Genomic DNA, 25,341 nt, shown 5'->3' on the forward strand with positions numbered 1-25,341 from the left:
ACAAAGAGTACTGTTCGTTTGCTTGGCATGACGCAAGGTGGGCTCTCCATATCTTAAATATTATCCACTCTTGCTTAGGAAGTGTTGTTTGACTCGTTTACACACTATGATAACACTGCAATAGGAGCCGATGCTGCTATCGCCTACTTGGGAAATGCTTCGCGTACATACGGCGCGTGTTTCTAATTGTATTTGCTTCCTCCGATGCCACTAATATTTGATTTTAGATCGCTTTTCTTAAACATACGCTTGGATGCCACTTGCATGAATGAAAACAGCCAAATTTGTTGTCCACAGTCACAGCTAACGAGTGCTGCGGGCTGCCGACCTTCAATACATGCTCTGCAGACTGGGTAACATCGCCACTTCTCCCTTATTGTACGCGCGTCATGGTGTAGGCAGTCATCACCTTGAGGCCACTGCAGCCAAATCCACTGTGGACGGCTATTTGCATGCGCTAAAACTTGTGAATTCACTGTCCGCAATCGCCGAAATCGCGCACACGAATCCTGCGGTCTCGCTAGTCCTCGTCACAAAAGGGACCGGTGGTCCGCCGTCCACCGAAGCTCACTCTTTACACTACTATGATACGCGGTCGTTGGTCGTGCTGGCGTCGTCGTCGGTTGCAGTGTGACGCACCGGTGCGTCAGCGACGGCATCTGCATACTGCATACTCGATGGCATCTGCAATCGTGTCGCATCAGCTTGTAGTGCGACCGGACCCTACCGAAAATCTAAATTATTGTTATCGCTTTTGTGGCATCAGTTGCTCAGATATGAGGGACGGCTGCTACTACAATCGCCCGCGAAAGCACAGGGGACAAGAGACCCCTGCCCACATTGCATCAACGATAGCAGACGGCGTTGCTTCGTGATGTCACGAGAGCATTCAATATGGCGGTTTGGCCGGTGGGAGGAGTTTCCTGGCTTCAATTTTGATAACATTTTTTCGAATATACAGCGGGCCGTGGGCAACTAAATTTTGGAAATTGAATCAGAGGATCTTGTATTAATTGCTGAAGTACGAAACTGCAATATGAAGACGAGGGCCCTTTAAGCGCAAGCATAAAATCTGACCCGCCGGCTAGAAAGCGCCTTCGAAAAGCGACCTACGCGTATGTTGAAGATGCGTTGCTTAAATGGTTTGTTGACGCCAGGTCCCGCAACATTCCCGTCAGTGGTCCGCTGATGCTTTGTAAGGCAAAAGACTTTGCTTCCCTATTGGACTTTCCTGATTTCAGTCCGAGCAATGGGTGGCTACAGCGGTTTAAACCTCGCCATGGAATAGTTCTCAAGACCATCGCCGGCGAAGCAGCCTCAGCGAACATCGAAGACATCGATGCGTGGCTCTCTGAGAACATTCCAACGATAGCAAGCTACACTCAGTGGGATGTGTATAATGCTGATGAAACTGCACTCTTTTATCAGATGCTGCCGTAAAAGCGACCTACGCTTATGTTGATGATGCGTTGCTTAAATGGTTTGTTGACACCAGGTCCCGCAACATTCCCGTCAGTGGTACGCTGATGCTTTACAAGGCAAGAGACATTGCTTCCCTATTGGACTTTCCTGATTTCAGTCCGAGCAGTGGGTGGCTACAGCGGTATAAAGCTCGCCATGGAATAGTTCTCAAGACCATCGCCGGCGAAGCAGCCTCAGCGAACATCGAAGACATCTATGCGTGGCTCTCTGAGAACATTCCAATGATCGCAAGCTACACTCAGTGGGATGTGTATAATGCTGATGAAACTGCACTCTTTTATCAGATGCTGCCGTAAAAGCGATCTACGCGTATGTTGAAGATGCGTTTCTTTATGGTTTGTTGACGCCAGGTCCCGCAACATTCCCGTCAGTGGTACACTGATGCTTTACAAGGCAAGAGACATTGCTTCCCTATTGGACTTTCCTGATTTCAGTCCGAGCAATGGGTGGCTACAGCGGTTTAGAGCTCGCCATGGAATAGTTCCCAAGACCATCGCCAGCGAAGCAGCCTCAGCGACATCGAAGACATCGATGCGTGGCTCTCTCAGAACATTTCAACGATAGCAAGCTACACTCAGTGGGATGTGTATAATGCAGATGAAACTGCACTCTTTTATGAAATGCTGTCGTAAAAAACTCATGCCTTTAAAGGAGACACGTGTGCTGGTGGAAAGCACAGGAAGCTTCACGTGACCGTCCTGTTGTGCACGAACATGGATGGCAGTGAGAGGCGGCTGCCATTTGTCATCCGGAAGTCTCGCATGCCGCGGTGCTTTGGGACTTATGTTCCAGTACGCTACAGACACAATAGAAAGGCTTGGATGGTGCGCGAATTGTTCGCCGAGTGGCTGGTTGAATTCGACCGTGACATGACGAAGGAAAACAGGAAGGTCCTACTTGTGCTCGACAACTGTTCGGCGCACCGCGTGCAGCCTTCCCTCACTGCGATGACCGCACTTTTCTTTGCCATCGAATGTAACGTGCAAGATTCAGCCACTGGACATGGGCACCATTCACGCGCTCCAGGTTTCTTATTGGCGGCGCGTAATCCAGCGGATGCTGATTGCAGTTGAGACGAGATGTGGACGCTCCATTTCAGATCTCTCTGTTTGACGCCTTGGGAATGATTAAGGCCTCTGGGATTGAGCTAACTGCGGAGAGCATCGCGAATTGTTTCCTTAAAGCGGGGTGCGTGGGCCCAGGAACGACGAAGGAAGCTCCAGAAACTGTAAATGCCGCCCCCTTTTTGAAAAGACTGTGGTACTTGGGAAAGCACATAATTAGCATACGAGACAGATTATTGCAGCGTTCCATATCGCGAAAGGAGGGGAAAAGTGTGTTAGTGACGCATCCATCGCCTTGACAAAAAATGAGATTATGTACCTTGAATCGGCTGTTAAGTAACACTGCACGTGTTTTATGTTGCTATGTACTTGCTTGCATCGCCGGCCTTTTATCTCCTTGTATTTTTTGTGTTGTTCTTTTTCTTCCCCTCTTCTAGGTCTATAGTATGTATTGTGATAACCTTTCCAATACACATTCAGTTGTGAGAAGCGCTCGTGTCCTGTCTTCACCTTTTTATTGTCTCGTTTTTCGCGCTACGTTTTTCAAAGACGGAGGAAGCTGTCGAATAGTCTTGCGATCTGACACAAATGGATTTGTGGCAACGCGTCATTGACGCGCAACTGGCCGTCCTTAATGTTCCTTGGAACGGCTTCGTGGGTGCGGACGGTGACTCTGAGCTAGCAGAGCCATGCACTGACGAAACCATAGCGCGTGAAGTGCGAGCAACCGAAGGCGAAGACTCCGATGAAGACGTCGAGGATGATGACTTACCGCTAGTTGCCGTGAGCTCTTCAACAGCGGTGAGATACATCGCGTCCCTGAAACAGTTTTTTGCCAGCAAGGGCCTTGTAAAGGAGCACGTGGCCGCTCTAGACAGGCTAGAAAACATCGTAATAGGGTCCGCTTTGAAAAACCAGATGCAGGTCACAGAATTGTTTACAGAATAAGCGCTATTTGATCGATTTTTTATTCTCGTCTGTATAATATGAGAAATCCACTTACTACGAACTTCAGATATAACGAATGCAACCAGCGTGACCGTCAGGTTCGTTGTAAGTGGGCTCGATTATACACCATTTTACGAGGAGCAGACGGGAGAGAGAGGAATACTCTCGAACACCTACGTACGCGCGACGCCCCACTGTTTCCACCCTCCCCTGGGCGCGCGGAGCAACGTTCTGCCGGTCGTCCGTTTGTTTACCGTGGTGAAATACGTGTTTGCTGTCTTGTAGTGAATGCTGAAATGCCGTACGCAACACCAACTTCATCTGGCCAGCACTGCGTGGTAGTGGGCTGCGGCAATACGCAGCGTAAAGGAAAAAAAAATTGCCAATAGCGTCTGCGCACAGCATGCCACGCCGAAGTCTCAGTGCGGCTGCGACATGTTTATGTTACACCGTTTTCCTGCCGACCCGGACTTGAATCGACAGCGGACAGCGCTGGTAAACAGGAAAAGCTTTGTGCCAACAACGAGCTCACGCGTGCTCGGCTCACTTCGTGGATGGGAAGCGGACGGAAAGGAACCCGCTGCCTATGCTCAGCCTTCGATACGAACGAAAGGTACGCGCTGGGTTCCCACAATTGCTGTGCTATTTTGCGCGGCAAATCGACGACGTTGTCGTTGCTTTGACTAATGCACAAATGAGACAGATAGTAGCATGTTAAATGTTAACCATTTCTACAACATCAAGAAGTGTCTGAGCGTGGGACTGATCGTTCACATCATCACATTACCAGCAATTTCTTGTTAAGCCGCATCTTGACACCAACCTTGCAGAGCCTTCGTCTCGTCATCTGGCAGTATCTGTCTGACCGGCTACAAAGAGATGGCGAGGCGCGGTTCCTGCGACGCTGGCACACGCTCTTCTATTTTGTGAGGGAGGGTAGGCTCGATGTGCCGCTCGTGCCATACTAGGCCCCTCCCGCAAATTTGTCTTGGAGTGAAGTGTGTGAGACTATGCCCTAGTTTTCAAACGGGTTCAGAGAGAGCCCTCCCGCCTGTCATTTGTAACCCCCCCCCTTCTTTTGACCTGTAGCCCACCCCCAGGATTTATTTGAACGGCCCAGAAGGGTGCCTTTACTTGGTGCTAATGTTGCAGGGGAGGCACAAGTTGCCTCCCCCCCCCCCCCCCTGCACTGTTGTACCATTGTTGTAGATGGCTCAGCATTGTTTGGTTCTGTTTGTGTGATCCCTTAGGGGATGATACGTATTTTGCTGGTACACAGTAAATTTTTCTTTAGTTTTTATTGCGAGGGCTTTTGCACTAATACATGCCCGTGACTGCTTGACTTTTCCAATGCCTGTTGACTGAAAGCTTGCCTTTTATGGATCGGTTATGACAATGTTTTCATGTGTTTTAGGTCATCCACGGACGCAGGCGTCTAATGCGTGATGATGGATATCCGCCAGCAGCGAAACGGAAGGTCAGCATATGAAACATGTAGATGAAAACTTCGTGACTCAAATTAGCTTTATTTTCATTTCAGAAACAACACATGACCAGTGATGCTCAAAATATAGCATGCGACACAGCGCAGCAAACGCCTCCACATAATGTAAGAATTGTTTGGTTTTATGGTGTTCATTGTCGCAAAACGGCTCAGGCTATGAGGGACGCTGTAGCGGAGTTCTCCGGATAATTTCGACCACCTGTGGTTCTTTAATGTACGCCAGCATCGCACAGTACACACACCTCCAGCATTTCGCCTCCATCGAAATGCGACCTCCGAGGCCAGGATTGAACCAAAGTCTTTCGGGTCAGTATCCGAGCACCATAACTACTGAGCCACTGCAACGGCCCTGTAAAGAATTGTATCGACAGTGCAAAACATGGAGAAAAAGAGAGGACAGATACCCTCGTTGCAAATTAGACTGTGTTACCTAAATCAACATCTTGAGTTAATAAAGTTTGGTCACATAAAACACACCAAAGCCTCTTTGCATGCAAGCATTAACATTCTAATTTTGGTGATTTTTACGTACGTGTACTGCATTCTAGCTTGCTGGCATGTTACATGCTCACAAATCAAGCTCATTGTTCTTGCCTTTTGTAAGTTAGCAAGCTGCTCCTCCCTCCCGTCTTTCACTTTTCTCAGCACGGTTCAGGCCCCAACCAAGATTAAGGTAGTTACTGTGCCTATCTTTCCCTCATACCCAATTTTTATTTTCAGGCAGCTGCTGACACTGAGCACCTAAGATCTGGCATGGTCTCCCGTAGTAATGTATGTGTAAGTGCTGGGCGTGCTTGTTGTATTCACATGTAACCATATTATGCTATCTCACTGTTGTTGCATTGCCCTTTTACAGGTGTCCTCCAACAGCGAGGACACTGCAGCACATTTGCACTCAATATCTGAAAAAACGTAAGCATGCATGCTGCTCAATAACCATGATACAGTACAGCGTCAAGTCAAGCTCAAAACTGCGTTGTACGTGTTTCGGCAGGATGAATTTTGCATTGAAGATTCTTGCAGTCCTGCTTCTATCTGCAATGGAAATGTATGTGTGATCATATGCCTTTAAAAGTTTGTTAAGTTGTGTGTTATTTCTTCCCAGGTCACTGAAACACTAAGTGCCTCGAGTTCTATCTCTACGAACAGTGAGCCACACGTAAGTACGCAGTGATGAAAGCCTTAAGCTAAGTCCACTGTCAAGTTTTGTTTATCTTGGCTGACAGGTTGCTGCGTTATGCACTGAAAATGCCAGCCTTGGCCTGCCCCTTAGAAATGCATTGGATGTAAGGGCTCTTACAAACACTGAGCCTGCCAGCATACTGCAAATTAGAAGCCTGGATTCACTGTTTTCCTTCTTCCTTAGGAGGTTCTTCCTGTCCATCAAAATGTTTCGAGTGGCATACTTCTAAGCAGTGAACTGAATGTAAGCTCACTTTTTTCCTAACTGCTTGCAGATGAAAGGAAGCTCACTGTTGCTTTTCTGCCATAAAAGGTTGATGATGCTTCTGCTGGCATGCTGCCTTCATATGAAGATGACGGCAGTGTGCATTCACATATATTTCTTGAACTTCCCTTCATGCAGGAGGCATCACACTGTATTTTATTATTTTGCTTCTTTGACAACAGGTGGTTGACGAAGAAAATGATATGTTAATTCCGCATAGAAAGAAGGTACTGCTTTCTTTGGAAAAATGGCTTCGTTAATGTGACTTTGACTTAATGTTTTTCATTGCAGGTCGAGACAAACGACAGCTATACACAGTGGGAGCAGACACCAACAGATCACACATAGGCAGTCACGCATCACTCAAACTCTTCTCTTGCATTGCGATGTACTCACTCCCAATACCTCACGCCACAAGACATACTTTTTTACACAGGGATCCTTGTTCAAGTATTTAACAGCCTTGTTTCAAAGCTAAGAGAAATGGAAGCAGAAGTATCAAGGGTTTTAAGCCTTGAACAGCAACTGCTCCTGACACTAATGAGGCTCAGACTCGGCCTCCTCTGTGCAGACGGAGGTTCGAGGTATCAGTAGCAAGCGTATCTAATACCCCTGTCAAGCGGGCAAGTTAAGTGCATTTACGGGGAGTGTGCTTTGGCATCCCGAGTGACACTTTGCGCTACGCGGTGCTAAACGGGAAAGCAAAGTGCACTCATAGTAAAAAAATAATTGCTACAGAAAATGAGCGGAATTTCTGAACAGGCCGATGGAAAAGAAAAAAGACTAATAATATTTGATTGCTTAACGTGATAGTGCAAATAAAGCGAGGCTCAACAGTTTTTAACGATGAAATAAAATGAAAATAGCAGAAAAGCCAAGACCAGCCAAGACTATCCAGAATTTTGACAACAAACAAGATGGCGGCGGGCCGCGATGTTGCATCTGATCACGTTTACTTGTTTTGTTGCTTCGCTTGTAGCTATAACCAACGAACTTTTTCTGAAAACAGTGTTATAACACATAAAATAAAGTTGTAAGTACTTTTTATGCATTATAAATTTTGTACCATTGGAACCGCTGGCGTCGAGGCTACGCACTCGGCCAGCAAAGTGTGGTCCGTGAACGCACTCCTGGCGGAGTGCACCTTTCCGCGAGTGACACTCCACTTGCGTCGTTTAGATGCGGCAAAGTGTACTTACAGCAAAGTACACTCTCCGTAAGTGCACTTAACTTGCCCGCTTAACAGGGGTATAAAATATTGGCAAATATGCTTTGCAACCTGGAAAACATAATGGAAGACGTTGTCGTTTGGTTGCCACGGGCAGCCGTGTATGACAGCATGCCACAAAGCTTCGTAAAGAGTGGCCATGGTCGAACAATGTGCGTCTTCGATTGCACTGAGGCGCAATTACAAAGACCAAAAAAACTTCTCGCTAGAGCACAAAGCTACGGTCCTTACAAGGGGTCAAATACTGTGAAATTTATCACAGTGATAGCTCCCAACGGCGGGTTCGGATCCCACCGGCGGCATGTGGTTGTTTTTTCTTCTGCTTTTCTATCAATTAGCTTTAAGCGATAACATATTCAGTAATATTCTAAATTGATCAACACCACAAAATAAACATATTATTTAAAAACAAAATCGTGTCCCTTGGTTTCTGTGGCTGTTGGCTTCTGTCATATTTACAACGAGCCCCTCATTCCCTTCCCTTGTTTGCTTATAATGTACGTGTCCGATGTGTATGGTGGCAGGGCCTTGGACAAGTACATAGAGCATGCGGCACTGAGGACTACCTTCTTCCAGGTGATAACATTCTGGCAGATAGAGGCTTTAAGCTAGAACATCACCTGGCAGCACAAGGTATAAATATGAATACACCAGCCTTCACCAGAGGTGAGCGTTTATCACTACAGTACAGCATGGCTGTTTTTGTTCTAGAGTACTCAAAAGCACTCTCTTCACTTTTAGGAAAGACTCAACTGTCAGAACGGGATGTCACAAAGACTAGCAGAGTCGCATCAGTCCGAATACATGTCGAAAGGGCCATAAATCGTATAAAAACTTACAGACACTGGCGATTACATGAACTGGCGATTAAGTCCAGAAAACATATTAATAGAATTGTTTTTGTATGTGCTGGGCTATGCAACTTGAAAGGTCCTTTGATCAAAAACAAATGTGAATAAACGCTTAACTACAGCAGATATATTCCAGTTGTCTGACTTGTATTCAAAGCAAAACATGCAACTTTGTTCTGTGAGAATACATGACCAAGCACATCATGTGCAAGATAACTTAAATTGTTTATTTGTGGACTGGCAATTCCCTACTGCCATCATCATGTGCTGCATAACTGGCCAAGCTGCAATTACAGCCTAGGCAGCACTATTTTTGCCATGAAACTTTCTAGGGCATTTACGTGAGTGTCCATAAAGACCTCTTCCTTCTCTACTCCAATCATCATCCCTCCCTTATCTACGTGCAAGTACAGGTAGCACACAGTGCTGCCCACCAGGTTCAAGTGCAGTTGTGCTTGAACCTGGTAGTAGTACTTGTGCGTAACCTTTAATGAGCCTCTAGCATCCAAGCAAAAGTTTGGCTTTGCTTGCCCTGCTCTCACCAAATCATGTGGATGCACATGACGGAGCGTGTACAGACACTTGACATTGAGCAGCGCTGGAGGATGGCAGTCACAATGAAATGACCCATCTGGACTGCAGCCAAGATACGGATATTTCGGCAGTATCATCAAGCCGCAGTCATCTAGCCTGCCATTCATGTGCTGTGTTTTAAAGGCAGCAAGTGCACGAGCCTTTGCCAGCTCTTCACACTCTATGCCATACCGGATGGCCGGACTGAAAATTGTTGTAGTATTGAATATTTTAGCCAGCAATGATGAGCAATTAAGCTTCTTTGAGCGGCACACGTCCTTGAATATGGAAGCAGTTATTCTGCCTTTATGATGAAGAGACCAGGCAGTGCATTCTCTTTGTTTTTTTTTGTAGCTGCTTCAATATTCAAGGAGGTGGCCATTGTGATTTTTAGGTTTGAAATCACTTCACCTCCGGCTGATTTTCTTTTCCGGCTTTGATCATGTCAGCCAGGTTGAAGTGACAAGGAGGTCTTCCCAGGGTTATTTCAAATTCTGAAACTTGGCGCTCCGGCAAATCTTCTACAATCCCAGCAGAGGCTGATGTTGGGGCAACCTAAACAGACAAACAAGCCACCTTGAATAAACCTCAGTGTGAAAAGGAAGAAAACAGTTTTAAACGTGCAAGAAATTCCATAAAGGAACACAAATACTGAGGTTGCGTGCCAATCACTTGTTCAAAATAAAGAGCGCCTGTGTTGCTTTGCTATGTAGCAGCTAAGCTAAACTCGGCTAAGAAGTGGCTGCTACATTTCTTGTTGCTGCTGACCACCTGTAGCATGTTTTGCAACTTTCCAGCAAGAAACACAGGCAATGTTCACAAAAGCTTCAAATTTTCTGCAGCCACTGCAGTATTGGCGACTACTTTGCAGCTAGTCATTTAGCAAGATGGATTCAGCTTGTTCATCACCATACAGCAAAATATGAAGCAAGCTTACCTGTGCACTGTAACTGTCTCGCACTATAGGCAATAATGCACTTTACAACTATTTTTCAGTACTGTTAGGCCCCTACTTTTTTGACAGTTAAAACTAAACTGAATTTCCCTCACATCCTTTTTCACACAAGGGCCAGAGACAACTCAAGTAAAAGCCTGTAAATTACTGTTGTTTTACCTTTTCTACTGGACCTTCAATCTCCCGAGACAGGGTGTCTCCATATGTCTGGGTGGCCCGCTGGTCCTCCATCTTCCTCCTTGTAGCATGTAATGCAGCTTCGAGGGTGCCTGCATGACACAATAAAACTATGTTACCTGAACATCGACATCGCTTGATTATGTATTCAAGATGTTATTTTCACGTGTGATTCCGTACTGAACAATACTTCACATCCAGTTGCGTCACTGGGTATCAGCATGCAATTCTATTAACACAAGCTAACATTTCAGTTTTTTGAGGCGACAATGGGCCAGCTCAGCAGAATGCTTCACCCGGGTGCCTACCAGGCATGTTGAACAGGTCCCGGAAAGGAGACTTGTTCACATGCTCTAAGAGATCCTCTCTGCGGCCAAAATGTTTTATCTTGCGTGTTGGTCTTGGCTTTTTTTGCTGCCAGGATGCTCGGCAGTGCACTGAAGCTTGAACCCAATGTCGTCAATGAGGGCAGGCTCCACATTCCTTTTTGTGCCTCTGTTCCAGGCAGCCGCCTCATCTGTGCATGTGTTCCCTGTCAGGCCACGCTGTACAGCAATCTCTGCCTTCAATAGAAGTGCACCCACATGGCTGCATACACGTGCCTTGCCTGCCTTGCAGCTGCAGCCAGCAGTCAGCACTTCACCAGCCTTTCTGATGCAGGCCCAAGCTTTCCATAGTGTCTTGTTAATGGCCTGAGAGGGCCGCACCTCTGTCTAGAGACACACAATATACTGCCTCATCTTGATACTTGGCCTATCCAGCCTCTCTGCACATAATTATAGGAGTCTAGGATCTTGTAAGCTTCAGCTTGCTTGAGGTCACAAGCTTTTGTTTTTAGCAAGTAACACACAATATGCGCACTTGACAAATCTGGCTAGAGCTTCATGTCATCTATCCACTGAGTCATCAGCATGGGGTGCACGTAGGTGCCGCCATCTGAAAGAAAAAGGAGTAATAGTAGGGTGAGTTGTTAACAACCCATTTCACCAAACAGCGAGAAAAAAACATGAAGACCGAAGAAACGACGACACAGGCCAGCATTTGTCCACTCTGTGTCATCGTTTCTTTGGTCATCATATTTTTTCCCGCTGTTTGTTGCAATAAAAAGGGACATTCACAGAACATAAAAATAGGAAAATATGCACAGTACGGCATGGATGCAAGCTATGAGTCTTCTGGCTTGTTTCTTCTGGGCCCTTCACATCCAGCACATGCAACAACTAGGAACTAGCCCTGCTGCCTGCCATTCATGGCATACATGATTTCGTCACAGCTCGATTTCGTGACAGCTCGATCAGTTACAATGCGCACACTACACATAGCAAATGTGACGACGACTGCAGCAGTGCCTTTGCCTTAGATTCTAAAGCGCAACACTGACTCAGCAGCTTGGTTTCCTTTTTGCGTTCTAATAACATTCCTTTGGCGTATCAATGGTGGTGGTGGTGGTAAAACTTTGTTACCCGCAGTAGGGGTCCTGAAGGACACTTGGCTAGACGCCAGGTGTAGAGGGCAGCTCCCACGTAGGCACAGAGAGCCCGAAGCTCTCCGCCGCCGCGCGGGCCTCCTGGACAGCCCGAAGCTGGTCGTGAAGTGAAGCACTCTTTAGTACTTTCAATCTCTGATTTTAGTTAATTCAAACTCCATTGGCCTTGAAACGATTGGTGCGGGCAACGGCGCAGTAGCTGAGAAGGCAAGTAGTTCATAATAAAATTGGTTTGCTTTTGGGGGTTCAACGTCCCAAAGCGACTGGGGCTGTGAGCAACGTCATAGTGGAGGGCTCCAGAAATTTCGACCACCTGGGGTTCTATAACGGACACTGACATCGCACAGTACACGAGCCTCTAGAATTTCGCCTCCATCGAAATGCGGCCGCCGCGGCCGCGATCGCATCCGAGTGTTTCAGGTCAGCATCCGAGCGCCATAACCACCGAGCGACCGCGGCGGCCTACTCTCGATAAATTGGCTCGTAGTGGGAGCACTCAAGACGCAAGCGGCCGAAGCGATTGAATTTCAACGGTTTCAACGTGCGTACAACAGCAAACGCTGACATAGCAATGAGTAGCAGCAGTTTCGGCTCGTTCACGTTGCTCGCTGTAGTCGCTCGTGCGTCAGTTTATGAACGAATTTCGTCCATTTTAAATGATGTTTTCGGTTTCTAAACCCGAGCTCTTGGATCGCGATTGCTACTTTCGTTCTCAGCGTACGGCGTGTCACGTTTATTATTAAGAAAACCGGCTACAAAAACTACACACGTGAACTGGGAGCACAACACTTACCGATGCTGATTGTTAGCTCTCCCCGCAGGGAGGCGTCTGCAGCATGCAGACGTTGGTGAGTGGCGACACCACGGGGTTAACCCGAGCATCCGCAGGGACATCCCCGCAGGGGGATGATGGTGAACAATGCATCACCACGGACCCGAGCATCCGCGCTTAGCCGTGCGTGGCATCGCCGTGTCCGGGGAAAAGGGGATCCTGGTGGTTGAGCTGATGCCGAGCGTTTGGACCTTTAAGGCCCCTCGGCGGAGGCAACACACCACTTTGGCCCCAGCTTCCTGTAGACGGCACCTCCGGCCTGACCCGACCTGGGGAAATCGGCAGTCGCCTTTTCCTATCCTCCCCTCTAACTTTCACTTTCCTATCTCTTTCTTACAACTCTCCTGTCTCCTCCTCTCTTCTTCGTTTGTTCCTCTTTTTCCTGGCGGCGAGGGTTAACCGTGTGTGACCAACTACCCTGAGTTGAGTCATATTAGGTTATAGTTAAGGTGTACAGCTGGCGTGGGCAGGACTTGGTCGCAAGTTCCTGTCGCGTCCCCTTGTTGGACTCCGTGGTGAGTGGCTGGCACCATGACCGAAAAACTAGAATTTTTATGGCTCCCCCTTTTTCAAAACCAGATCGCTCTCTCAAGAGAGGGCGGAACGAAGCAGAAGAGTTTTTTCAAAAACGAAAAGTCAGTTTTCCTAAGTACCATGTGATCCATAGTGAAATACAAGATAAGCAAGCTAGAATCCTGTCCCCCTTCCTAGTGTCAAAGTGTTTGACAGAAGCATTGGGCATTGGCTACAAGGTATCTAAAATGGCCAGCGGTGACTTACTGCTCGAACTGCGGGACAACGTCCAACACTCAAAACTCGTAAACATTGTATCTGTTGGGGATATTCCTGTCTCCGTGACGTCACACCGATCTCTGAACACCGTTCGAGGCGTTATATCCGAAAATGACTTTGTCCACATCACTGAAAAAGAGATGCTCGAAGGTCTGAGTGACCAAGACGTGATAGATGTTCACAGAATCAAGATCCGGAAGGATAATAAGGAAATAGACACAAAACACATGATCCAGCACACTGCCCGAAACAGTCGAAGTAGGATATCTGAAAGTTAACGTAAGACCATACATTCCCAACCCTCGCCGATGTTTCAACTGCCAAAGGTTCGGTCACGGCTCACAAAGTTGCCGCGGCCGGAAAACGTGCGCGAAATGCGCCTCGAAGGATCATTCTGATCAATGTGACGCAGCCCCGCACTGCGCAAATTGTGAAGGAGACCATGCAGCGTACTCCAGGGCGTGTCCGTCCTGGAAAAAAGAAAAGGAGATAATCACCATAAAGACAAGAGAAAACATTTCATTTAAAGAAGCGAGAAGGCGTTTTGCACTCACGAACTCATTCTCCATCACAACAAAACAAAACTTCGCCGATGTGGTGCGTGGGCGCGGCGCACCACACCAGGCTTCGGCACCCGTCCAGGTCACACGCAGTGAGCCTGTGGCGGTGCCATCCGCGCCCCAAGGCAGAGCAGCTAACGCTGCTCCGCCAACTGCAAGTCAGGCTGCGCAGACCCCCGGGTCGGCAAGCCTCAAGACCTCTTCCCACAGGTCGAGGTCAAACTCGAACGCGAACGCGAACGTGCCTTCTGCACGGTCGTCCAGCACCTCCGCAGAGGCGATGGACACGGCCCCGGGCAGCCCCGGGCAGCCCCGCGCCGTCCACGTCGGACGGTCGGCGGAGCTCTCTGGATCGATCAAAAAAAGACAGGCCCCGAGTCACGGGGCCATCAACAACTTGATCTACCTTTCCACCCTATAGAAACACAAAATTAAGATGGCTTTCATAATACAATGGAACTGTAGAGGACTTTTAAACAATTACAGTGACATAAAAGAAATACTAGGAGCACACGCTCCAGTCGCCTTATGTCTACAAGAAACAAATTTAGGTCCCCAAAAAAATAACTTTCTAAAGAATTACACTGTTTTCCGCCGCTATCGGGAACAGGCGAGCCGGCTGTCGGGAGGCGTAGCCATCATAGTGAAACACGGTGTCCCGGCTCGAGAGCTTAAACTAAAAACAAGACTCGAAGCTGCCGCAGCCACTCTGGTTGCCCATAAAACCATCACAGTGTGCTCACTGTATATCGATCCGCACTTTAATTTAACATTACATGACTTAGAGGATCTTTTAGAGCAGCTACCAGGGCCATACCTGGTAGTTGGAGATTTTAATGCACATTCATGTTTTGGGGAAGCGAGAAAACCGACGCTAGAGGCCATCTCGTAGAGGATTTTATTTTATGCAATGACGTCTGTTTACTCAACTCTAATGAACCAACATACTGCTCCCCAACCTCGGGGAAAATGAGTGTTTTAGATTTGTCTTTTAGTTCACCGGCTGTTTTTAACGATTTTAACTGGAGTGTTTTAGACAATCCATATGGAAGTGATCATCTCCCTGTTGTAATAAGTCTCTCATCATCGCCAACAGTCGTTCCCACAAAACCACGGTGTTGGAAGCTAAATTTAGCTGACTGGCAACTTTTTAGTGCAAAAGCCACATTAGAGAAAATAGTTTTAGAAAATACTGACATCAATGAGATCAATGAAAAGTTCACAAATTGTATCTTAGCTGCCGCACATTTAGCTATTCCTCAATCCTCTGGAATAGTAAAACAAAATCACAAATACTGGCACACAAAAGAATGTAAAGATGCAAAAAAGAAACAAAACAAAGCCTGGGGCATTTTTCGGAGATGTCCAACACATGAGAATCTCATAAACTTTAAAAAAGCAAGAGCAAAAAGCACGATACATCAGACGCAACGCAGAAAGGGCATCATGGCAACAGTACATATCCTCGACAAACAGCTCAATAACATCCAAAAAAATGTGGGAGCAGGTGCGGAAATTCACTGGAAATTTTACTCCTTTCACATTTCCAATGCTAGCAACACCCGGTACTCAAACAACATTAGAAGAGCAGGCTAACATATTGGGTGAGCATTTTTCTACAGTTTCAAGCTCATCCAACTACACACACTCCTTTCAAAAGCACAAAACAATAGTAGAAAAACAAAAACTTCCCTTCAGAACATGTATACATGAAGACTACAATCAGCTTATTACAATGCAGGAACTAAACACAGTACTAACATCCGGTAAAAAGACAGCACCAGGCCCAGACAATATACATTATGCCATGCTTGCTCACCTCTCTGAGACTGCCATAGAGGCTCTCCTAAAATTTTTCAATAAAATATGGATGAGTGGAGAAAGCCCCCAAGCATGGAGAGAAGCAATCATAGTACCCGTTCTAAAACCTGGCAGACCACCAACTAGTCCCGCCAGTTACACGCCAATAGCACTCACTAGCTGTATAGCAAAATCATTCGAAAGCATTCTAAACATCAGACTAACCTTCATACTTCAGTCCCGGCGACTTTCAGATATACACCAATGCGGGTTTAAAAAGACATGTTCCACAACCGATCACCTTGTTCGCTTTGAGAACACAGTCCGGGAAGCGTTCATCCACAAGCAACACTGTATCGGGGTCTTCTTCGATCTGGAGAAGGCTTACGATACCACGTGGAGGTTCGGTATCCTCCGTGACCTAGCGGACCTAACTATCCGCGGCAGGATGCTGAGCTGTTTGAACGACTGCCTAACCAACCGCACGTTCCGAGTCCGCCTAGGCGCAACCTTCTCCAACACTTTTGTACAAGAAACTGGCGTACCCCAGGGGTGCATCCTCAGCACGACCTTATTCATCATAAAAATGAACTCCATAGGAAAAGTAATCCCAAAATCTATAATGTACTCAGTTTACGTAGGTGACCTCCAAATAGCATGCACGTCTTCCAGCATACCTACTTGTGAGCGACGGATACAAATAACAATAAATAAACTGGCTACCTGGGCAGATAGAAACGGATTTAGATTTTCCCCTCAGAAAACAGTAGCGGTTCTGTTCTCTTTGAGACGAGGCCTACAGGCCGACCCTACACTATATCTAAACCAGACCCCACTACCTGTCAAACAAGAGCATAAATTTCTATGAGTAAGTTTCGATAAAAAGCTCACTTTCTTGCCACATATAAATAGCTTAAAGAAAAAGGTTCCCAGGCCCTCAATATACTGAAACTACTGTCAAGAAAACGCTGGGGGTCTGATAGGGCATGCCTGTTGCATATATATCGTTCTCTGGTTCGCTCTAAGTTAGACTATGGGTGCATAGTATATGGCTCAGGAAGACCATCCTACATAAAACGACTGGATCCTATCCACAATCTTGGTTTAAGGTTGTCTTCCGGTGCTTACAGAACTTCACCAATAACAAGTCTGTATGTGGAAACGAATGAACCTTCCTTAGAAGATCGAAGAACTGCACTAACTTGTACATACATCCTCAAAATCCTTTCTCAGCCCAAACATTTGTGTTACTCAATTCTGACGAAATGCCCATCCCGAATACTCTTCAACAACAAGACTCACGCGATTAAGCCGTTGCTCTTGCGCTTCGAAGAAAAATGCCAAGCTCTGAACATACTAAACGAAATTAAAAATATTGCCCCAAGACACGAAGCGGTACCACCGTGGTACACTCTCCCCACAGTGTGTGACGTCACATTAACACGCCTCAGTAAAACCTGTACGCCACACGACCATATAATACAAGAATATCTAGCACTACAAGAAAAATACAGAAATTACACTGCATTTCATACTGACGGGTCAAAAACTCATGCTCATGTAGGAAGCGCAGTCATACAAGGAAAAAATGAAAATGCAGTACGACTGCCCTCATGTGCTCCAGGTTTCACCGCGGAGTGTTATGCCATTTGTGTTGCGGTACAAAAAATAACAAATGAAGACATCAAAAACAGCATCATTTATACAGATTCACTGAGCGTCCTTACAGCATTAAACTCCAAAAATGCCACGGAGCAACTGATTGGAAGCATCATACACAATATAGTAAAGGTCACAACACAAAAACATGTTATAAAATTCTGCTGGGTTCCCAGTCACATTGGCATTAGGGACAATGAGAGAGCCGACATGTGTGCTGCACAAACCAGAACCATGGAAATAAAACATGTGAATTTGCCTCCTAGGGATTACATGAAGTTATTGCATAGCAGACTAAGAGCCAAGTGGCAAGCTTCTTGGGAAAATGAAGGACACAACAAGCTGCATACCATAAAGCCCATTTTAAAAGAATGGAAATCATGCCGCCATAAAGAGTGTTTTATCGAAGTAATTTTATGTCGTTTACGCATAGGTCACACACACATCACCCATAACTTCTTATTAACAAAAAAAGACAAACCTCTGTGTGAAATGTGTGGTGAGGAGCTCACGGTAAATCACATTTTAATTTCTTGTTCGCATCTCGAAGAACTTGTAAAAAAAATTTTTTACGGTATTTTACAATGAACACATTCCATTTCATCCCGCATTGCTTTTAGGCGAGCAAACACTTGTCGAGTTTTCACTTGTTTGTAAGTTTCTAAAGAAAGCCAATGTTTTAAATCTATTATAATGTAACCACCGTACACTTGACATAACATCATCTAACCTTGTGTTTGGCGCATGATAGCCATAGTTGCTTATGTGCCATAAAACCCCATATAACTAACTAACTTGATTGTTAGCTCCGTCAATGCCTGATCGTCGGATCCTTGTTGATTGCTATGGGCGCTTGCGGTCGCTAGCGCCATATCGCCCACGCAAATGCAATCAATGAATTCTCCAAAGGCGTGCAGCGAGCGGATACCGATGAGTAAGCAATTCGTAGCTCCGCGAGTATCTCACACACCTGCAGCGACGGCAGCGTTTATCAGTCCAAAATGGCGTCGACACTAGAGAGCACTAGAATCTAAAATCATGTATACGGTCCAGACGACGCCCGTTCCCACCACCAGGACTGGAGTGCCACTGAGCGAAGGAATTCGAAGGTGGCGAAAGAAGACTGAATTTATTTACATATTTGCATGAGTCAAGATCAGAAGTGTTTGTCCTAGTGTACGTCCCCCGCCCCCCCTGTCTCCTGCCAGAACGTCGCGGTGCTAGGTACGCAGAAGAGCCACCAAAACGAGGGCCCTTGACTTCCGCCATGGTCGCTAAGGATTGGGAGAGGGAACGTCCACCTGCTCGACGTCTCCCCGTTGGGCTTTTCTTTTGTATAAAAAGGGAATAAACTTTTCTATCGCTGACACAGTTCTTAAGGCTTTGAATGTAACGAGGTGTTACGACTCCACATACTGCGCGGGTCCACACGGGATGGAGAGGCATCGAGACACCGTTTGACTGAGTTGAAACAAAACAGATATATTCAATAATTACATGTTAACAATATTTCATAACTATTCTTACTTTGAATTTATACATTATGTTACAGCTAACAGAAGCTATCTCAGCTTAAAGTGTGAGGCCACACTGAAAACTTTTTTTTATTCAGCAGCCAGGACAATAATAATCATTTTTTCTGATTAAGCATGTTTTATTCAACTTATCCAAATATTTAAAGTACAAAAATTGGTTCAATTCAATTTTTGCAGTTAATGTTTCTCAGAAATATCTTATATCTACTAATCGCGCTGGCAATGATAACTACTGGAATGTTGAACTGAGGAAAGCTTTGGCATTTATGTAGCTGAATGTGTGACCTCACATTTGAGAATATACTTCTTGAGTCCCACTTTTTATCATCACCAGCCTATGACCACTGCTGGCCAAAAATTTCTCCAGTTAGCCCTGTCCTGTGCCAGCGGCGGCCACCTTATCCCAGCAGAATTGCTCACCTCATCTGCCCACCTGACCTGATCCTCTCTGCGGTACTTGCTTTTTCTCTGAATCCAGCCGTCCGTTACCCTTAATGATAGTAGGTTATCTCGCCTTCATGTTAGATGCGCTGGCCATATGCCTGTTCTGTTATTCTGACTATGATGTTTTTAAATTAAGTTAATAACATCGTAGTTAAAATAACAAAGCCAGCATGGGTCAATAAAAAACGCTATTGTGTTTTTTCGTAAAGCATGCGTAACTGCACAAAGCATTGGTTGCAAGCACTCGTGCCTTACGTGCTGCATTACAAAAATACTCGTATAAGGTCCTCATCCCACTGTCCCTTGGGCATTTCTTCCTGTGAGAGTCCGCTAGCATTGTGAACATAAAACTTTCTGCATTATAATGCTCTTTGCATTAGGATGTCCTTGCAACATAATGCTTTTTGCATTATGTTAGCATTATCATAGCATGCTATAGCAGAAGCCTCTAGACAAGTGGTGATCCAAGGAACAGTAGGTCGAGGGCGTAAAAATCTTTTTCAATGCAGAGTTTTTCGGTTATTACAACTGCAGTATTTAAGCCAAATAAATGTTCCATTGGAAATTGAACTGGGAGTAACTGGTTTCAAATGGGAGTAACTGGTTCCATTTGGAAGCCACCTGGTACCTCTTTGAAACTCGGTTAGAATTCAACTGGCCCAGTTGGGGGCCAGGGGGGAGGCAAATGTTCCAGTTTTCCAGCAACTGAAGAACATCGTTTCCCAGTTGCTGGAAACGGAGAAACATCGGGAAACTGGGTTGGGAAACTGGGAAACATCGTATGAAACATCGTTTCCCAGTCTAGAGGCAAACGGGAGGAACTGGAGACAAACTGGGAAGTAAGTGGTTGCATTTGTGGGTCAAGTGGGAAGTAAAAATCCCCATTTGAAGGGCCAACTGGGCAGAACTAGTCGTGGGTAAAAACCAAATGGGAAGTTTTTTTACCGTTGGAGGGACGACGAAAAGGAAATAAACGCTGCTATGGCTCAGTAGTCATTAGGCGCAGAAACGAACGTACTGTGCAATTAGATTGAAGCTGGCTTATCGGCGAACATCAATCCGATAGCACTGTGTGCACTGCATGCGAAAATGCCGGTAGGCGCTCTCCTGGCGAATATCGCCACTTTCCTCAAAACTCTGCATTGTGTGTTTAGCATGGGTCGCGCTGCAGCGAACATATCGTTTGCCCATGTTATTAGCAATGCTATCTTTTTTTATTAAGCCCGCTCTCTTTCTATCTCCAGCCCGTTGTGGCATAGACGTTTCGGGCAGGGTGGCATTACAATTATTTATTTATAATTGCCCAACCACCGAAACGAAGTTCTATTGCTGAGACCGTGATTACTGAGACATGCCGTTAGACGTGACTGCCGCGGACCGGCGGAGGTGCGAAAATCGCGGTAAAATTGTCTACTCCGCCATGGCGTTGACTTTCGTATCCTATTTTATCAATAATAGCGCAAACTACGCATGGCGATTAGAGCTGTGAAAAAAGTGATATGCTACAATTTAAACATTACGAACTTACTTTTCGTGTCACAGCAAGCAGACTACTAAGTGCAAAAAAGTGACGATACAAAACTGCGTCAGTTTCGCACACTCCGCATGAGGGTAGGGCATGGAGGAAGGGCTAGGGTCAGCCATGGCGGCAGTGGTAGAGCGCACGGCGTGTGCGATTTCTCATCGTGTTCCGTGGGAACGTTCTGTTTGAAGAACCTCGGCACAGAAATAATTATTCCCTTATTATTTCTGGCGAGATTGTTCAACCGTTCTTTCCTTGATGGAGCTGAAGGAAGGCAGTTTTCTTGCTTTTACTACTCGTCGAAAGTATATGCAGGTTCGGGAATGTTCCTGTCTGCAATCTTCGCCAGCGATAACGGGACACTTTCCCGTGGTGTGGCAGCAAACCACCGTTGTACCACATCACACGGGAATACATTAAGAACGACAGCTTTCGTAAAGAACCGAGTGCGGAACAGTGGGAGAGCCGGCTGTCCAGCAGCGATCTGGGTTGCCAACAAGGTCTGATCCAGCACGCCCAACGAGCAGGGAAGCTCAGCGGTGTCCTGAAATAGGAGCACCGACCCTGGAAGAAAAAGGAAGATGTACCTCTTCTTTCTCGTCTGCTACTAGCACAAGACCTTTCTAGAGCAGTAAAAGTCTTTCCTGCCTACCTACATACTCGTCGAAGTGAACCCGTCAGTACGAATTAGGACTACAGGTCGTTTTCATCGGCTGGAATCGTGACCTTTCCAGGTGCGTACTCAGTTCGCACATTGAAGTGTATTTTATGCTATTTTTGCGTTCGTAAAGAAAAAATTCGAACGCATTTATCGGCACGTTATATTTTTATGCTCACTCGTTTGGCTGTTTTGCCAAACTCGCTGTGCATTCAAACAGGGGCTGGCGATGAATGAAACTTACCTCTACTACCGAAATGTGGGCATGCGTTTGGATGGTGTGCCGAACTGCGTGTAGGAGGACGCTCCGGTCAGCACGAGTGCTTTTTAGTGCCGCAAGGGCATCCTTTGACGCTTCACAGACTTGCGTCGGTAAAAATGGCGTAAATTACTGGGCTTGTTTGTAGTGGTTGCTGTGCTATTCTCTTGTTTGTCACCTATAGAAGTGAACAATTATGCTTTGTTTTGTAGCAACCCTGATTTATTGAGCTCGGCAGAAGAGTATTGATGCCACCGCAGCTATAAACCTAATGATTATGCTCAACGAGAAGATTCCAGATTCAGTGAAAGCGCTGAGAACAATAAAACACTGACGCACTCAAAGACATCTGCAGTGTTTTGGGCTCCCGTGATAGCCATGTACTCGCTTACTCAACTGTATTTGAGCTAGCTGGAGTGCTTGGACGTCCCGACGCCTCCAAAGTGAAGTCTGTGGCTGGGATGCAGTAGGCCCCCTTGTATCTGGAATCGCAACGGGTGCCAGCTGCATCTGGTATTGCAACTGGTTCCAGTCGCAACTGTTTTAAGGAACAAACTTCTAGTCGCAACAGCTGGAAATGTGTTCCTTATACCAACTGGACTGGAACCAGTTAGAAATTTTCTCCTGGGTATTGGTCTATGTATAATCATATTCTCTTTATATAGACGTCTAGACTACGTAGACTGGGCGTACTTACACAGTCCACAAATATCTGGTAAATGTCGAGCTGGATGTCTGCACAACGCACTATACCTCAGTGCGGATTCTAATTGTGGTGTTGTAGGTACGTAGATTTTTAGTAAACCGTACTTAAATGGATGTCTGGCGGAAGTGTCTGATGTCCAGCGTAAATATCTCGCTGATGTCTATGTGACGTTTTATGGTTTACTGGGAAGATGAGACACCAAGAGAGTGTGCAAAAGCTTGAATCTTGACAAGCTTTTTACGAGCATGAATACAGCTGACAAGAATAGCTTTGGCGTATTCTTCACAGCGAAGACGCATGAAGATGAATGTCCTTTGCTGTCAATTTCCATGTCACCAGACATGGCACGTGGAAGACATCCTTGGGGATACTCCTCCATACCGGAGTGAAGGTTTTGACACTAGATGATCTTTTTAAAGGATCCGAGTAAACTCTTGACTTTTTCTACAGTGGTGCGCTCATGCCATTTTCGGTCTCGGTCTACACTGAAGGCTTTCTTTATTCACTGCCACATGACGAGCCTCCGATGTCTGTCGAAAGCTGCAGTGCCCGCGTTTGGCTTTGTCACGTTTAAGGTTAACGTGTTGCGTACATAGCGCATGTACATCTCGGGTAGATTTGCCCGCGTCCTGTTTATCGCTTTGCTTGTCTATGGATGTGCAATGATTTCTGCAGTAGGCGGGTAGATAACAGTTTTTAACTTTCCAGTATCCGTGCGGAATCGCAGTCAGTCAGGTGGCCCGTGTCTTGATTGTGCTCTGCTAGAGCGTTAGAAGTCACTTTTTTGCTTTTTACGTCACGTTGGTGTTCCTTCAATCGTCTTCTGAAATCGCCAGTTTCGCCTATGTAGGAAGAGCTGCAATCTTTTTCAAGGAATTTTGTAGACGACGCCAGGGTAGCTTGTCTTCTCCAAAGGGTCTTTCACCCGTACCAGATGATTTCGGAGCTTGCTGGCCAACGGCTATCTTGCAAGGGCGCTTGCAGTCGGTGTCCGGCAGGAGAAAACCACGTGCTACCATCCCCAGTCCAATGTCAGCGAGCTCCGAAATCGAGACATCAAGCCGCTCCTGGGCGCATATGCGAGATCGCACAATGATTGGGACGAGCACTTGGGCGCCATCTCCTTCGCTCTGCGCACGAGGACAAATCGCTCGACCGGCTTCACGCCGGCTTTTCTCATGTTTGGCAGGGAGCTGAATACGCCTGGGGACACAGTCTGACGGAAAGTTGACACCGAGACGTCGGAGAGAGCGGACGCGACACCAGCGGCGGCCTAGGTGACCCGAACTGTTCTGTGCCTGTTTCCTGTGCCCGTTTCCCATGCCTGCTGCCTCCGCGCGACCGAGGGAAGTCATTGGGAGATCCGAATAAATGGTTTTGCCTGCGGGCTTATTCCTCGGTGGTGTTGTTCTTCGCGGCCACAGGTGTGGTCGAGCTAGCGGAGTGGCGTTGGCCCTGAGTGCAGGGTGCAAACCGTGCCAGTAACCCCTCAACTGGAACCACCTTGGCGATCCTCCAGTCGTCATGCAGTGATGCGGTGCGGATGGACTGCGTAAAAATTTCGGACAACATCATGGATGGATATAAACATGTACTCTTCAAGAACGTGTGACTAATACCGTCGTCTCCTGCAGCTGAAGCAAGCTTTCCTTTCTGAATAAGCCTGGCAACGCCTTCATCACTGATAGTTATAGGCTCCATCTGAACAGATTCTGAAACCGCAATATCGGGTAAGGTGGAACCCACGGAATTAGTAAAGGATGAGAAAGCGTATTGTTCAAAGCAATGCAGCACTTGTGAGGAAGAACCGGGATATTATTTATGGAGCGAAGTCGGGCCTCTTTTGTTTTGCGCATATTAATGACGTTCCAAAATTTTTGCGGGTTGGAAGCGAGCAAATTACGCAGTGTGTCATGATAAAAAACATGCTTAGCGCTCTGCAGCGCCTGCTTGTATTGTGACGCGATAGCACGATAAAGGTGCCATTTATCAGCAATGTTTAAATTTTTCAGCTGCCGGAAAATGCGCTTTTTCTTCTTTAGGAGGCGCTTTAGCGATACGCTGAAGCAGGGTGCTTTTTTGGAGCAGGAAACGCGATGAGTGGGAATATATTCATTTATGAGATCATTCACCGTCGTTTTAAATATGTGCCAGTTTTTTTGAGTGGAACGACTCCAGAACTGCGGGAAGAAGGTGTCGGAAAAGCGCTCGAGCTCTGCATTAGTAGCTTGAAAGTCCACCTTGTTGTGGTTCCTAAGTAGCTTGTATCTTTTTGGAGAGCGAGCCGAGCGTGAAGGCGTAGTTAGGTGGATTGCACTATGATCACTTAAGCCCGGAAGAAAGCTGATTGAACATATAGTTTCAGGAGAGGTGGTTAGCACAAGATGAAGTATGTTGGCAGATGTCCGAGTACCACGGGTTGGTGCTTTAACGATTTGATCAAGGTTGAACGTAGAACACAATTCAATGAATGCAGACAATTCTGAGAAAGGACGTAAGAAATGAAAAGAGGGGCTGTTCCATGAAATTGCGGGAAGGTTGAAATCGCCAAAAATATAAAGAGGAGACCTCGGAAACTTAGAAAGGACCGAATTTATGGCGTCATGAACGTCATCGCAGAAGCAAGGCTGTGAGCTAGGTGGTCGATAGCATACGCAGAATAAAACGTCCTTGTGGTTCAAACGTAAGCAAGTGCAGAGAAATTCCAGTCAAGAATTCACGGGAACGCTATGGGAAGCAATTTCATCTGAAACGGCAATCAAAACACCACCACCATCGCGCTCTCAGCGATCATATCTGTAAATGTTATAATTTTTTTCACAAGTGAACAGTTCCCGAGAATCAACTTTTTCAGACAGC

At 46.3% G+C, this 25,341-nt stretch overlaps 1 long non-coding RNA gene and 3 pseudogenes across 2 annotated transcripts; 2 read left to right on the forward strand and 2 right to left on the reverse strand.

Moving 5' to 3' along the window:
* Nucleotides 1-3,789: 3,789 nt before the first annotated feature.
* On the forward strand, nt 3,790-6,871 carry LOC149327485 (uncharacterized). 2 transcript variants are annotated; one of them, XR_016286157.1, is made up of 7 exons: nt 3,790-4,107; nt 4,909-4,971; nt 5,035-5,103; nt 5,719-5,910; nt 6,104-6,424; nt 6,628-6,672; nt 6,737-6,871. It is a non-coding gene; the product is annotated as an uncharacterized LOC149327485 (long non-coding RNA). The 2 variants fall into 2 exon arrangements; XR_016286158.1 differs by lacking the exons at nt 6,104-6,424; nt 6,628-6,672; nt 6,737-6,871 and having other exon boundaries at nt 5,719-5,924.
* On the forward strand, nt 6,534-8,745 carry LOC149327486 (uncharacterized; annotated as a pseudogene).
* Nucleotides 8,633-10,283, reverse strand: LOC149327487 (uncharacterized; annotated as a pseudogene).
* Nucleotides 10,284-10,508: 225 nt separating this feature from the next.
* On the reverse strand, nt 10,509-20,981 carry LOC149327488 (uncharacterized; annotated as a pseudogene).
* Between the last annotated feature and the right edge of the window lie 4,360 nt (nt 20,982-25,341).

Source organism: Amblyomma mixtum, chromosome 10, assembly GCF_055824585.1.
Source record: "Amblyomma mixtum isolate Tamu chromosome 10, ASM5582458v1, whole genome shotgun sequence".
Taxonomy (NCBI): Eukaryota; Metazoa; Arthropoda; class Arachnida; order Ixodida; family Ixodidae; genus Amblyomma; species Amblyomma mixtum.